Raw genomic sequence first — 12259 nt, 5'->3', positions numbered from 1 at the left:
CCTATGGACTGTTTCGAAATGATTGCTTTGATTGATTGATGTTTTGATATGTTTGGCACATATACCATTGTATTGTAACCAACAGAAACTGAAGACTTGTATTTCATTTAAGAACCTTTATTTTGGTCAGCAATTAACATAGAACAGATCAAGATTGGTTACACACACATACATACACACATATATACATACACACACATAGATATACTGCTCAAAAAAATAAAGGGAACACTTAAACAACACATCCTAGATCTGAATGAAATAAATAATCTTATTAAATACTTTTTTCTTTACATAGTTGAATGTGCTGACAACAAAATCACACAAAAATAATCAATGGAAATCCAATTTATCAACCCATGGAGGTCTGGATTTGGAGTCACACTCAAAATTAAAGTGGAAAACCACATGGTCTCCTGAGGACCTGGACTAAAGCATCCGCCAACTCCTGGACAGTCTGTGGTGCAACGTGGCGTTGGTGGATGGAGCGAGACATGATGTCCCAGATGTGCGGGCCAGTCCATAGCATCAATGCCTTCCTCTTGCAGGAACTGCTGACACACTCCAGCCACATGAGGTCTAGCATTGTCTTGCATTAGGAGGAACCCAGGGCCAACCGCACCAGCATATGGTCTCACAAGGGGTCTGAGGATCTCATCTCGGTACCTAATGGCAGTCAGGCTACCTCTGGCGAGCACATGGAGGGCTGTGCGGCCTCCCAAAGAAATACCACCCCACACCATGACTGACCCACCGCCAAACCGGTCATGCTGGAGGATGTTGCAGGCAGCAGAACATTCCCCACGGCATCTCCAGACTCTGTCACGTCTGTCACGTGCTCAGTGTGAACCTGCTTTCATCTGTGAAGAGCACAGGGCGCCAGTGGCGAATTTGCCAATCTTGGTGTTCTCTGGCAAATGACAAACGTCCTGCACGGGGTTGGGCTGTAAGCACAACCCCCACCTGTGGACGTCGGGCCCTCATACCACCCTCATGGAGTCTGTTTCTGACCGTTTGAGCAGACACATGCACATTTGTGGCCTGCTGGAGGTCATTTTGCAGGGCTCTGGCAGTGTTTCTCCTGCTCCTCCTTGCACAAAGGCGGAGGTAGCGGTCCTGCTGCTGGGTTGTTGCCCTCCTATGGCCTCCTCCACGTCTCCTGATGTACTGGCCTGTCTCCTGGTAGCGCCTCCATGCTCTGGACACTACGCTGACAGACACAGCAAACCTTCTTGCCACAGCTCACATTGATGTGCCATCCTGGATGAGCTGCACTACCTGAGCCACTTGTGTGGGTTGTAGACTCCGTCTCATGCTACCACTAGAGTGAAAGCACCGCCAGCATTCAAAAGTGACCAAAACATCAGCCAGGAAGCATAGGAACTGAGAAGTGGTCTGTGGTCCCCACCTGCAGAACCACTCCTTTATTGGGGGTGTCTTGCTAATTGCCTATAGTTTCCACCTGTTGTCTATTTCATTTGCACAACAGCATGTGAAATTTATTGTCAATCAGTGTTGCTTCCTAAGTGGACAGTTTGATTTCACAGAAGTGTGATTGACTTGGAGTTACATAGTGTTGTTTATTTTTTTGAGCAGTGTATATATATATATATAGTGACCGTCACTTGTAGACATGTTTTTACGTGCTGCTGTGCGGTTTGTTGCGGTTTGTTGCTAACGTTTCTTTCAGTGTAGGAAAGGATGAAACAGCGTCTGTGCCACCAATAAGTACAGATCGTAGTAAAAATCCCCTCGCACAGTCCCCGCAACCGGACAATGTATTCATGGCTTCTGGGAGAAAATGCTGTAGGAATGTTCAACCGGTGTCGCTCATTCAGCCGACAGAAACTTTCAACCGGTTCTCCCCATTAAGCAGCGAGTCGGAGTCAGAGCCCGAGCCTTCTCTGGTCTCTCCTCCACCCGTTACGGGGTCTGAGACGCCGAAGCCTCCCACCATTAGCTCTGACAAATTGAACACCCTAGTCATTGGCGACTCCATTACCCGCAGGATTTGACTTAAATAATCTTCCAGCGACCATACACTGTTTACCAGGAGGCAGGGCTACCGACGTGAAGGCTAATCTGAAGATGGTGCTGGCTAAGGCTAAAACTGGCGAGTATAGAGATGTTGTTATCCACTTCGGCACCAATGATGTTGGATGAAACAGTCAGAGGTCACCAAGCGCAACATAGCTTCAGCGTGTAAATCGGCTAGAAAGATGTGTCGGCATCGAGTAATTGTCTCTGGCCCCCTCCCAGTTAGGGGGAGTGATGAGCTCTACAGCAGTCTCACAACCCAATCGCTGGTTGAAAACTGTTTTCTGCCCCTCCCAAAAGATACAATTTGTAGATAATTGGCCCTCTTTCTGGGACACACCCACAAACAGTACCAAGCCTGGCCTGCTGGACGGACTCCATCCTAGCTGGAGGGGTGCTCTCATCTATGATCATAGACAGGGCTCTAACTCCTCTAGCTCCACAATGAGATAGGGTACAGGCCAGGCAACAGGCTGTTAGCCACCCTGCCAGCTTAGTGTAGTCAGCTCAGCTACCCCCACTGAGACCGTGTCTGTGCCTCGATCTAGGTTGGGCAAAATGAAACATGGCGGTGTTCGCTTTAGCAATCTCACTGGAATAAAGACCTCCTCCATTCCTGTCATTATTGAAAGAGGTTGTGATTTGTCACATCTCAAAATAGGGCAACTTAATGTTAGATCCCTCACTTCCAAGGAAGTTATAGTCAGTGAACTAATCACTGATCATAATCTTGATGTGATTGGCCTGACTGAAACATGACTTAAGCCAGATGAATTTACTGTGTTAAATGAGGCCTCTCCTCCTGGTTATACTTGTGACCATATCCCCCCCCCCCCCCGCATCCCGATAGCAAATTTCAATTTACCCCCCAAAAATGACTGCGTTTTCGTCTTTTGAGCTTCTAGTCATGATATTTATGCAGCCTACTCAATCAGTCTTTATAGCTACTGTTTTACAGGCCTCCGGTTCCTCACTGAGTTCCCTGAATTCCTATCGGACCTTGTAGTCATGGCAGATAATATTCACATTTTTGGTTACTTTAATATTCACATGGAAAAGTCCACAGACCTACTCCAAAAGGCTTTCGGAGCCATCATCGACTCAGTGGGTTTTGCCCAACATGTCTCCGGACATACTCACTGCCACAGTCATACTCTGGACCTAGTTTTGTCGTGTGGAATAAATATTGTGGATCTTAATATTTTTCATCATAATCCTGGACTATCGGACCACCATTTAATTACGTTTGCAATCGCAACAATTAATCTGCTCAGACCCCAACCAAGGATCATCAAAAGCCGTGCTATAAATTCTCAGACAACACAAACATTCCTAGATGCCCTTCCAGACTCCCTCCACCTACCCAAGGATGTCAGAGTACAACAATTGGTTAACCACCTAACTGAGGAACTAAATTTAACCTTGTGTAATAACCTAGATGCAGTCGCACCCTTAAAAACAAAAAACATTTGTCATAAGAAACCAGCTCCCTGGTATACAGAAAATACCCGAGCCCTAAAGCAAGCTTCCAGAAAATTGGAACGGAAATGGCGCTACACAAAACTGGAAGTCTTCCGACTGGCTTGGAAAGACAGTACCGTGCAGTATCGAAGAGCACTCATTGCTGCTCGATCATCCTATTTTTCCAACTTAATTGAGGAGAATAAGAACAATCACCCCAAGAAATTTGATACTGTCGCAAAGCTAACTAAAAAGCAGCATTCCCCAAGAGAGGATGGCTTTCACTTCCGCAGTGATAAACTTATTTGACGGAAAGATCATGATCATTAGAGGGCAAATTACGGACTCCGCTTTAAATCTCAGTTGTCCTGAGTCTGCACAACACTGCCAGGACCTAGGATCAAGGGAGAAAGTCAAGTTTTTTAATGCTATATCTCTTGACACATTGATGAAAATAGTCTTGGCCTCTAAACCTTCAGGTTGCATACAGGACCCTATTCCAACTAAACTACTGAAAGAGCTGCTTCCTGTGCTTGGCCCTCCTATGTTGAACATAATAAATGGCTCCCTATCCACCGGATGTGTACCAAACTCACTAAAAGTGACAGTAATAAAAACTATCAGCCTATATCGAATCTCCCATTCCTCTCAACAATGTTAGAAAAAGCTGTTGTGCAGCAACTCACTGCCTTCCTGAAGACAAACAATGTATACGAAATGCTTCAGTCTGGTTTTAGACCCCACCATAGCACTGAGACTGCACTTGTGAAAGTGGTAAATTACCTTTTTACCATCGTCAGACCAAGGCTCTGCATATGTCCTCGTGCTCCTAGACCTTAGTGCTGCTTTTGACACCATCGATCTCCACATTCTTTTGGAGAGATTGGAAACCCAAATTGGTCTACACGGACAAGTTCTGGCCTGGTTTAGATCTTATCTGTCGGAAAGATATCAGTTTGTCTCTGTGGATGGATTGTCTTCTTCTGTAAATTTCGGTGTTCCTCAAGGTTCAATTTAAAGACCACTATTGTTTTCACTATGTATTTTACCTCTTGGTGATGTCATTCGGACATTTGAACATTCAAACCCTCACCGCTATGCGGACGATACACAGCTGTACATTTCGATGAAACATGGTGAAGCCCCAAAATTGCCCTCCCTAGAAGCCTGCGTTTCAGACATAAGGAAGTGGATGGTGGCAAATGTTTTACTTTTAAACTCGAACAAAACAGAGATGCTAGTTCTAGGTCCCAAGAAACTAAGAGATCTTCTGTTGGATCTGACAATTAATCTTGATGGTTGTACAGTTATCTCAAATAAAACTGTGAAGGACCTTGGCGTTACTCTGGACCCTGATTTCTCTTTTGACGAACATATCAAGAATATTTCAAAGACAGCTTTTTTCCGACTTCGTAACATTGCAAAAATCAGAAACTTTCTGTCCAAAAATGATGCAGAAAAATGTATCCATGCTTTTGTCACTTCTAAATTAGACTACTGCAATGCTCTACTTTCCGGCTACCCGGATAAAGCACTAAATACACTTCAGTTATTGCTAAACTTGGCTGCTAGAATCTTGACTAGAACCAAAGAATTTGATCATATTACTCCAGTGCTAGCCTCTCTATACTGGCTTCCTGTTAAGGCTAGGGCTGATTTCAAGGTTTTACTACTAACCTACAAAGCATTACATGGGCTTGCTCCTACCCATCTTTCTGATTTGGTCCTGCCGTACATACCTACACATACGCCGCGGTCATTAGACGCAGGCCTCCTTACTGTCACTAGAATTTCTAAGCAAACAGCTGGAGGCAGGGCTTTCTCCTATAGAGCGCCATTTTTATGGAATGGTCTGCCTATCCATGTGAGAGACGCAGACTCGGTCTCAACCTTTAAGTCTTTATTGCAGACTCATCTCTTCAGTAGGTCCTATGATTGTGTGTAGTCTGGCCCAGGGATGTGAACGGAAAGGCACTGGAGCGACGAACCGTCCTTGCTGTCTCTGCCTGGCCAGTTCCCCTCTCTCCACTGGGATTATCTGCCTCTAACCCTATTACAGGGGCTGAGTCACTGGCTTACTGGTGCTCTTCCATGCCGTCCCTAGGAGGGGTTTGTCACTTGAGTGGTTTGAGTCACTGACGTGATCTTCCTGTTGGTGCCCACCTCTTGTTTGTGCCGTGGTGGAGATCTTCGTGGGCTATACTTGGCCTTGTCTCAGGGTAGTAGGTTGGTGGTTGAAGATATCCCTCTAGTGGTGTGGGGGCTGTGCTTTGGCAAAGTGAGTGGGGTTATATCCTGCCTGTGAGGCCCTGTCCAGGGGTATTGTCAGACAGGGCCATAGTGTCTCCCGAACCCTCCTGTCTCAGCCTCCAGTATTTATGCTGCAATAGTTTGTGTCGGGGGTCTTTTATATCTGGAGTATTTCTCCTGTCTCATCCGGTGTCTTGTGTGAATTTAAGTATGCTCCCTCTAATTCTCTCTCTCTTTTTCTCTTTCCTTTCTCTCTCGCTCTTTCTCTCTCTTTCTCTCTTCTCTCAGAGGACCTGAGCCCTAGGACCATGCCTCAGGACTACCTGGCCTGATGACTCCTTGCTGTCCCCAGTCCACCTGGCCGTGCTGCTGCTCCAGTTTCAACTGTTCTGCCTGCGGCTATGGAACCCTGACCTGTTCACTGGACATGCTACTTTGTCCCTGACCTGCTGTTTTGGACCCTCTCTCTACCGCACCTGCTGTCTCTAACTCTGAATGATCGGCTATGAAAATAATTTACTCCTGAGGTGCTGACCTGTTGCACCCTCTACAACCACTGTGATTATTATTATCTGACCCTGCAGGTCATCTATGAATGTTTGAACATCTTGGCCATGTTCTGGTTTAATCAGGTGGCCAGTCCTCAGAGCCTGGTTCCTCTCTAGGTTTCTTCCTAGGTTCTGGCCTTTTTAGGGAGTTTTTCCTAGCCACCGTGCTTCTACATCTGCATTGCTCACTGTTTGGGGTTTTAGGCTGGGTTTCTGTACAGCACATTTGCTAAAATTTCTAAACCTGTTTTTGCTTTGTCATTATGGGGTATTTTGTGTAGATTGATGAGGAAAATATGTATTTAATCAATTTTAGAATAAGGCTGTAACATAACAAAATTTGGATACAGGGCAGGGGTCTGAATACTTTCCGAATACACAGTATATGAATGTGAATAGTGTGCATGGACAGTATATTAATAGAAAAGGTGTATGCAGCATTAGCTCTACATAGGATGAGCCATGACTAGAATACAGTATATGAAGTGGTAAAACAGAATGTAAATGTTATTGAAGTTACCAGTGTTCAATGAAGAACTCCAAAAGTATTGGTACCATGACACATGTTTTGTTGTTTACATATACGTGAATTTGTCCCAATACTTTTGGTCCCCTAAAATGGGGAGGACTATGTACGCAGAGTGCTGTAATTCCTAAATGGTTCACCCAATATGGATGGAAATATCCTCAATTTAAAGCTGACAGTCTGCACTTTAACCTCATAGTCATTGTATCATTTAAAATCCAAAGTGCCGGAGTACAGAGCCGAAACAACAAAAACTGTGTCACTGTCCCAATACTTTTAGAGCTCACTATACAGTTGAAGTCAGAAGTTTACATACACTTAGAGTCATTAAAACTCATTTTTCAACCACCCCACAAATTTCTTGTTAACAAACTATAGTTTTGGCAAGTCGGTTAGGACATCTACTTTGTGCATGACAGAAGTAATTTTTCCAACAATTGTTTACAGACAGATTATTTCACTTATAATTCACTGTATCGGAATTCCAGTGGGTCAGAAGTTTACATACACTAAGTTGACTGTGCCTTTAAACAGTTTGGAAAATTCCAGAAAATTATGTAATGGCTTTAGAAGCTTCTGATAGGCTAATTGACATCATTTGAGTCAATTGGAGGTGTACCTGTGGATGTATTTCAAGGCCTGCCTTCAAACTCAGTGCCTCTTTGCTTGACATCATGGGAAAATCAAAAGAAATCAGCCAAGACCTCAGAAAAGAAAATGTAGACCTCCACCAGTCTGGTTCATCCTTGGGAGGAATTTCCAAACGCCTGAAGGTACCACATTCATCTGTACAAACAATAGTATGCAAGTATAAACACCATGGGACCATGCAGCCGTCATACCGCTCAGGAAGGAGACGTGCTCTATCTCCTAGAGATTAACGTACTTTGGTGCAAAAAGTGCAATCAATCCCAGAACAACAGCAAAGGACCTTGTGAAGATGCTGGAGGAAACGGGTACAAAAGTATCTATATCCACAGTAAAACGAGTCCTATATCGACATAAGCTGCAAGACCATTCAGCAAGGAAGAAGCCACTGGTCCAAAACCGCCATAAAAAAGCCAGACTACAGTTTGCAACTATACATCGGGACAAAGGTCGTACTTTTTGGAGAAATTTCCTCTGGTCTGATGGAACAGAAATAGAACTGTTTGGCCATAATGACCATCGTTATGTTTGGAGGAAAAAGGGGGATGCTTGCAAGCCGAAAAACACCATCCCAACGGTGAAGCACAGGGGTGGCAGCATCATGTTGTGGGGGTGCTTTGCTGCAGGAGGGACTGGTGCACTTCACAAAATAGATGGCATCATGAGTTAGGAAAATTATGTGGATATATTGAAGCAACATCTCAAGACATCAGTCAGGAAGTTAAAGCTTGATCGCAAATGGGTCTTCCAAATGGACAATGACCCCAAGCATACTTCCAAAGTTGCGGCAAAATGGCTTAAGGAGAACAATGTCAAGGCCATCACAAGCCCTGACCTCAATCCTATAGAACATTTGTGGGCAGAACTGAAAAAGTGTGTGCGAGCAAGGAGGCCATCAAACCTGACTCAGTTACACCAGCTCTGTCAGGAGGAATGGGCCAAAATTTACCCAACTTATTGTGGGAAGCTTGTGGAAGGCTACCCGAAACATTTTACCCAAGTTAAACAATTGAAAGGTAATGCAACCAAATACTAATTGAGTGTATGTAAACTTCTGACCCACTGGTAATGTGATGAAAGAAATAAAAGCTGAAATAAATCATTCTCTCTACTATTATTCTGACCTTTCACATTCGTAAAATAAAGTGGTGATCCTAACTGACCTAAGACAGGGAATTTTTACTAGGATTAAATGTCAGGAATTGTGAAAAACCGAGTTTAAATCTATTTGGCGAAGGTGTATGTAAACTTCCGACTTCAACTCTACATAGGGCAGCAATCTTTTTTTAAATTCATTTTTATTTCACCTTTATTTGACCAGGTAGGTTAGTTGAGAACAAGTTTTCATTTACAACTGCAACCTGGCCAAGATAAAGCACAGCAGATTGACACATACAACAACACAGAGTTACACATGAAATAAACAAACATACAGTCAATAATACAGTAGAAAAAAGAAAAAAAGTCTATATACAGTGTGTGCAAATGAGGTAAGATAAGGGAGTTAAGGCAATAAATAGGCCATGGTGGCGAAGTAATTACAATATAGCAATTAAACACTGGAATGGTAGATGTGCAGAAGATGACTGTGCAAGTAGAGATACTGTGGTGCAAAGGAGCAAGATAAATAAATAAATACAGTATGGAGATGAGGTAGTTGGATGGGCTGTTTACAGATGGGCTATGTACAGGTGCAGTGATCTGTGAGCTGCTCTGACAGCTGGTGCTTAAAGCTAGTGAGGGAGATATGAGTCTCCAGCTTCAGTGATTTTTGCAGTTTGTTCCAGTCATTGGCAGCAGAGAACTGGAAGGAAAGGCGGCCAAAGGAGGAATTGGCTTTGGGGGTGACCAGTGAGCTATACCTGCTGGAGCGCGTGCTATGGGTGGGTGCTGCTATGGTGACCAGTGAGCTGAGATAAGGCGGGGCTTTACCTATCAGAGACTTGTAGATGACCTGGAGCCAGTGGGTTTGGCGACGTGAATGAAGCGAGGGCCAGCCAACGAGAGCGTACAGGTCGCAGTGGGGGGTAGTATATGGGGTGACAAAACGGATGGCACTGTGATAGACTGCATCCAATTTGTTGAGTAGAGTGTTGGAAGCTATTTTGTATATGACATTGCCGAAGTCGAGGATCGGTAGGATGGTCAGTTTTACGAGGGTATATTTGGCTGCATGAGTGAATGAGGCTTTGTTGCAAAATAGGAAGCCAATTCTATATTTAATTTTGGATTGGAGATACTTAATGTGAGTCTGGAAGGAGAGTTTACAGTCGAACTAGACACCTAGGTATTTGTAGTTGTCCACATATTCTAAATCAGAACCGTCCAGAGTAGTGATGCTGGACAGGCGGGCAGGTGCGGGCAGTGATCGGTTGAAGAGCATGAATTTAGTTTTACTTGCATTTAAGAGCATTTGGAGGCCACGGAAGGAGAGTTGTATGGCATTGAAGCTCGTCTGGAGGTTAGTTAACACAGTGTCCAAAGAAGGGCCAGAAGTATACAGAATGGTGTCGTCTGCGTAGAGGTGGATCAGAGAATCAGAGAATCAGAATCAGCAGCAAGAGCGACATCATTGATGTATACAGAGAAGAGAGTCGGCCCGAGAATTGAACCTTGTGGCACCCCCATAGAGACTGCCAGAGGTGCGGACAACAGGCCCTCCGATTTGACACACTGAACTCAATCAGAGAAGTAGTTGGTGAACCAGGCGAGGCAATCATTTGAGAAATCAAGGCTGTTGAGTCTGCCAATAAGAATGTGGTGACTGACAGAGTCGAAAGCCTTGGCCAGGTCGATGAATATGGCTGCACAGTAATCTCTCTTATCAATGGCGGTTATGATATCGTTTAGGACCTTGAGCGTGGCTGAGGTGCAACCATGACCAACTCTGAAAGCAGATTGCATAGCAGAGAAGGTACGGTGGAATTCGAAATGGTCGGTAATCTGTTTGTTAACTTGGCTTTCGAAGACCTTAGAAAGGCAGGATAAGATAGATATAGGTGTGTAGCAGTTTGGGTCTTTGAAGAGGGGGATGACCGCGGCAGCTTTCCAATCTTTGGGAATCTCAGACGATACGAAAGAGAGGTTGAACAGGCTGGTAACAGGGGTTGCAACAATTTCAGCAGATCATTTTAGAAAGAGAGGGTCCAGATTGTCTAGCCCAGCTGATTTGTAGGGGTCCAGATTTTGCAGCTCTTTCAGAACATCAGCTGTCTGGATTTGGGTGAAGGAGAGATGGGGAGGCTTGGGCGAGTTGCTGTGGAGAGTGCAGGGCTGTTGACCGGGGTAGGGGTAGCCAGGTGGAAAGCATTGCCAGCCGTAGAAAAATGCTTATTGAAATTCTCAATTATAGTGGATTTATCGGTGGTGACAGTGTTTCCTAGCCTCAGTGCAGTGGGCAACTGGGAGGAGGTGGTCTTATTCTCCATGGACTTTACAGTGTCCCAGAACTTTTTTGAGTTTGTGCTAACGGATGCAAATTTCTGCTTGAAAAGCTAGCCATAGCTTTCCTAACTGCCTGTGTATATTGGTTCCTAACTTCCCTGAAAAGTTGCATGTCACGGGGGCTATTCGATGCTAACGCAGAACGCCACAGGATGTGGAGTATTCAGATCCCAATTAGCTGTAGCAAAAGCAGCAGCTACTCTTCCTGGGGTCCATACAAAACAACAAACATTACATAATACAGAACATCAATAGACAAGAACAGCTTGTGGACAGATCTGCATATGTTTTACATTTACATTTAAGTCATTTAGCAGACGCTCTTATCCAGAGCGACTTACAGTAGTGAATGCATACATTTCATACATTTTTTTCTCCGTACTGGAGAAAAGTCCCACATAGCCTACATACTGTATCAGTACCTACACACAAAATACAGTATCTAGGTCAGATAGGGGAGAGGGGTTGTGCCGTGAGGTGTTGCTTTATCTGAGTTTTAAAACCAGGTTTGCTGTTCACTTGAGTAATCTGAGATGGAACGGAGTGGCTCTATATAACGTTTTCTTGAATTTTCTCTGGATTTGCAGACTGTGAAAAGACCCCTGGTGGCATGTCTGGTAGGGTAAGTCTGTGTATCAGAGTTGTGTGTAAGTGGACTATGCAAACAATTTGGAATTTTCAACACATTCATGTTTCTTATCAAAAGACGTGCAGCCAGTCTCTCCTCTACCTTTTGCCAAGAGAGACTGGCATGCATAGTGTTGATATTAGCCCTCTGATTACACTGAAGAGCAAGATGTGTTGTGTTATGCTGACCACACCACCCTCTGGAGATCCCTGCGGCTGCGGGCAGTGCAGTTGCCGTACCAGGTGGTGATATAGCCTGACAGAATGCATCTGTAGAAGTTTGTGAGGCCACATTTCTTCAGCCTCCTGAAGGTGTCAGTGTGAAGGGACCATTTCAGGTCGAGGAACTTGAAACTTTTGACCCTCTCCACTGCGGCCCCATCGATGTGGATGGGGGCGTGCTCTCTCTGCTGTCTCCTGTTGTCCACGATCAGCTCCTTTGTTTTGTTGATGTTGAGGGAGAGCTTATTTTCCTGGCTTCGCTCAGCCAGGGCTCTCATCTCCTCCCTCTCGTAGTTGTTGGTAATTAGGCCTACCATTGTTGTGTCGTCAGCAAACTTGACGATGGAGCTGGAGACGTGCGTGGCCACGCAGTCATGGGTGAACAGGGAGTACAGTAGGGGGCTAAGCAGGCACCCCTGTGGGGCCCCTGTGTTGAGGATCAGCGTGGCGGAGGTGTTGTTGCCTACCTTCACACCTTGGGGTCAGCCGTCAGGTA

The sequence above is a fragment of the Salmo trutta genome, chromosome 21, assembly GCF_901001165.1.
Source record: "Salmo trutta chromosome 21, fSalTru1.1, whole genome shotgun sequence".
Taxonomy (NCBI): Eukaryota; Metazoa; Chordata; class Actinopteri; order Salmoniformes; family Salmonidae; genus Salmo; species Salmo trutta.
Note: the sequence above shows the minus strand (reverse complement) of the source record.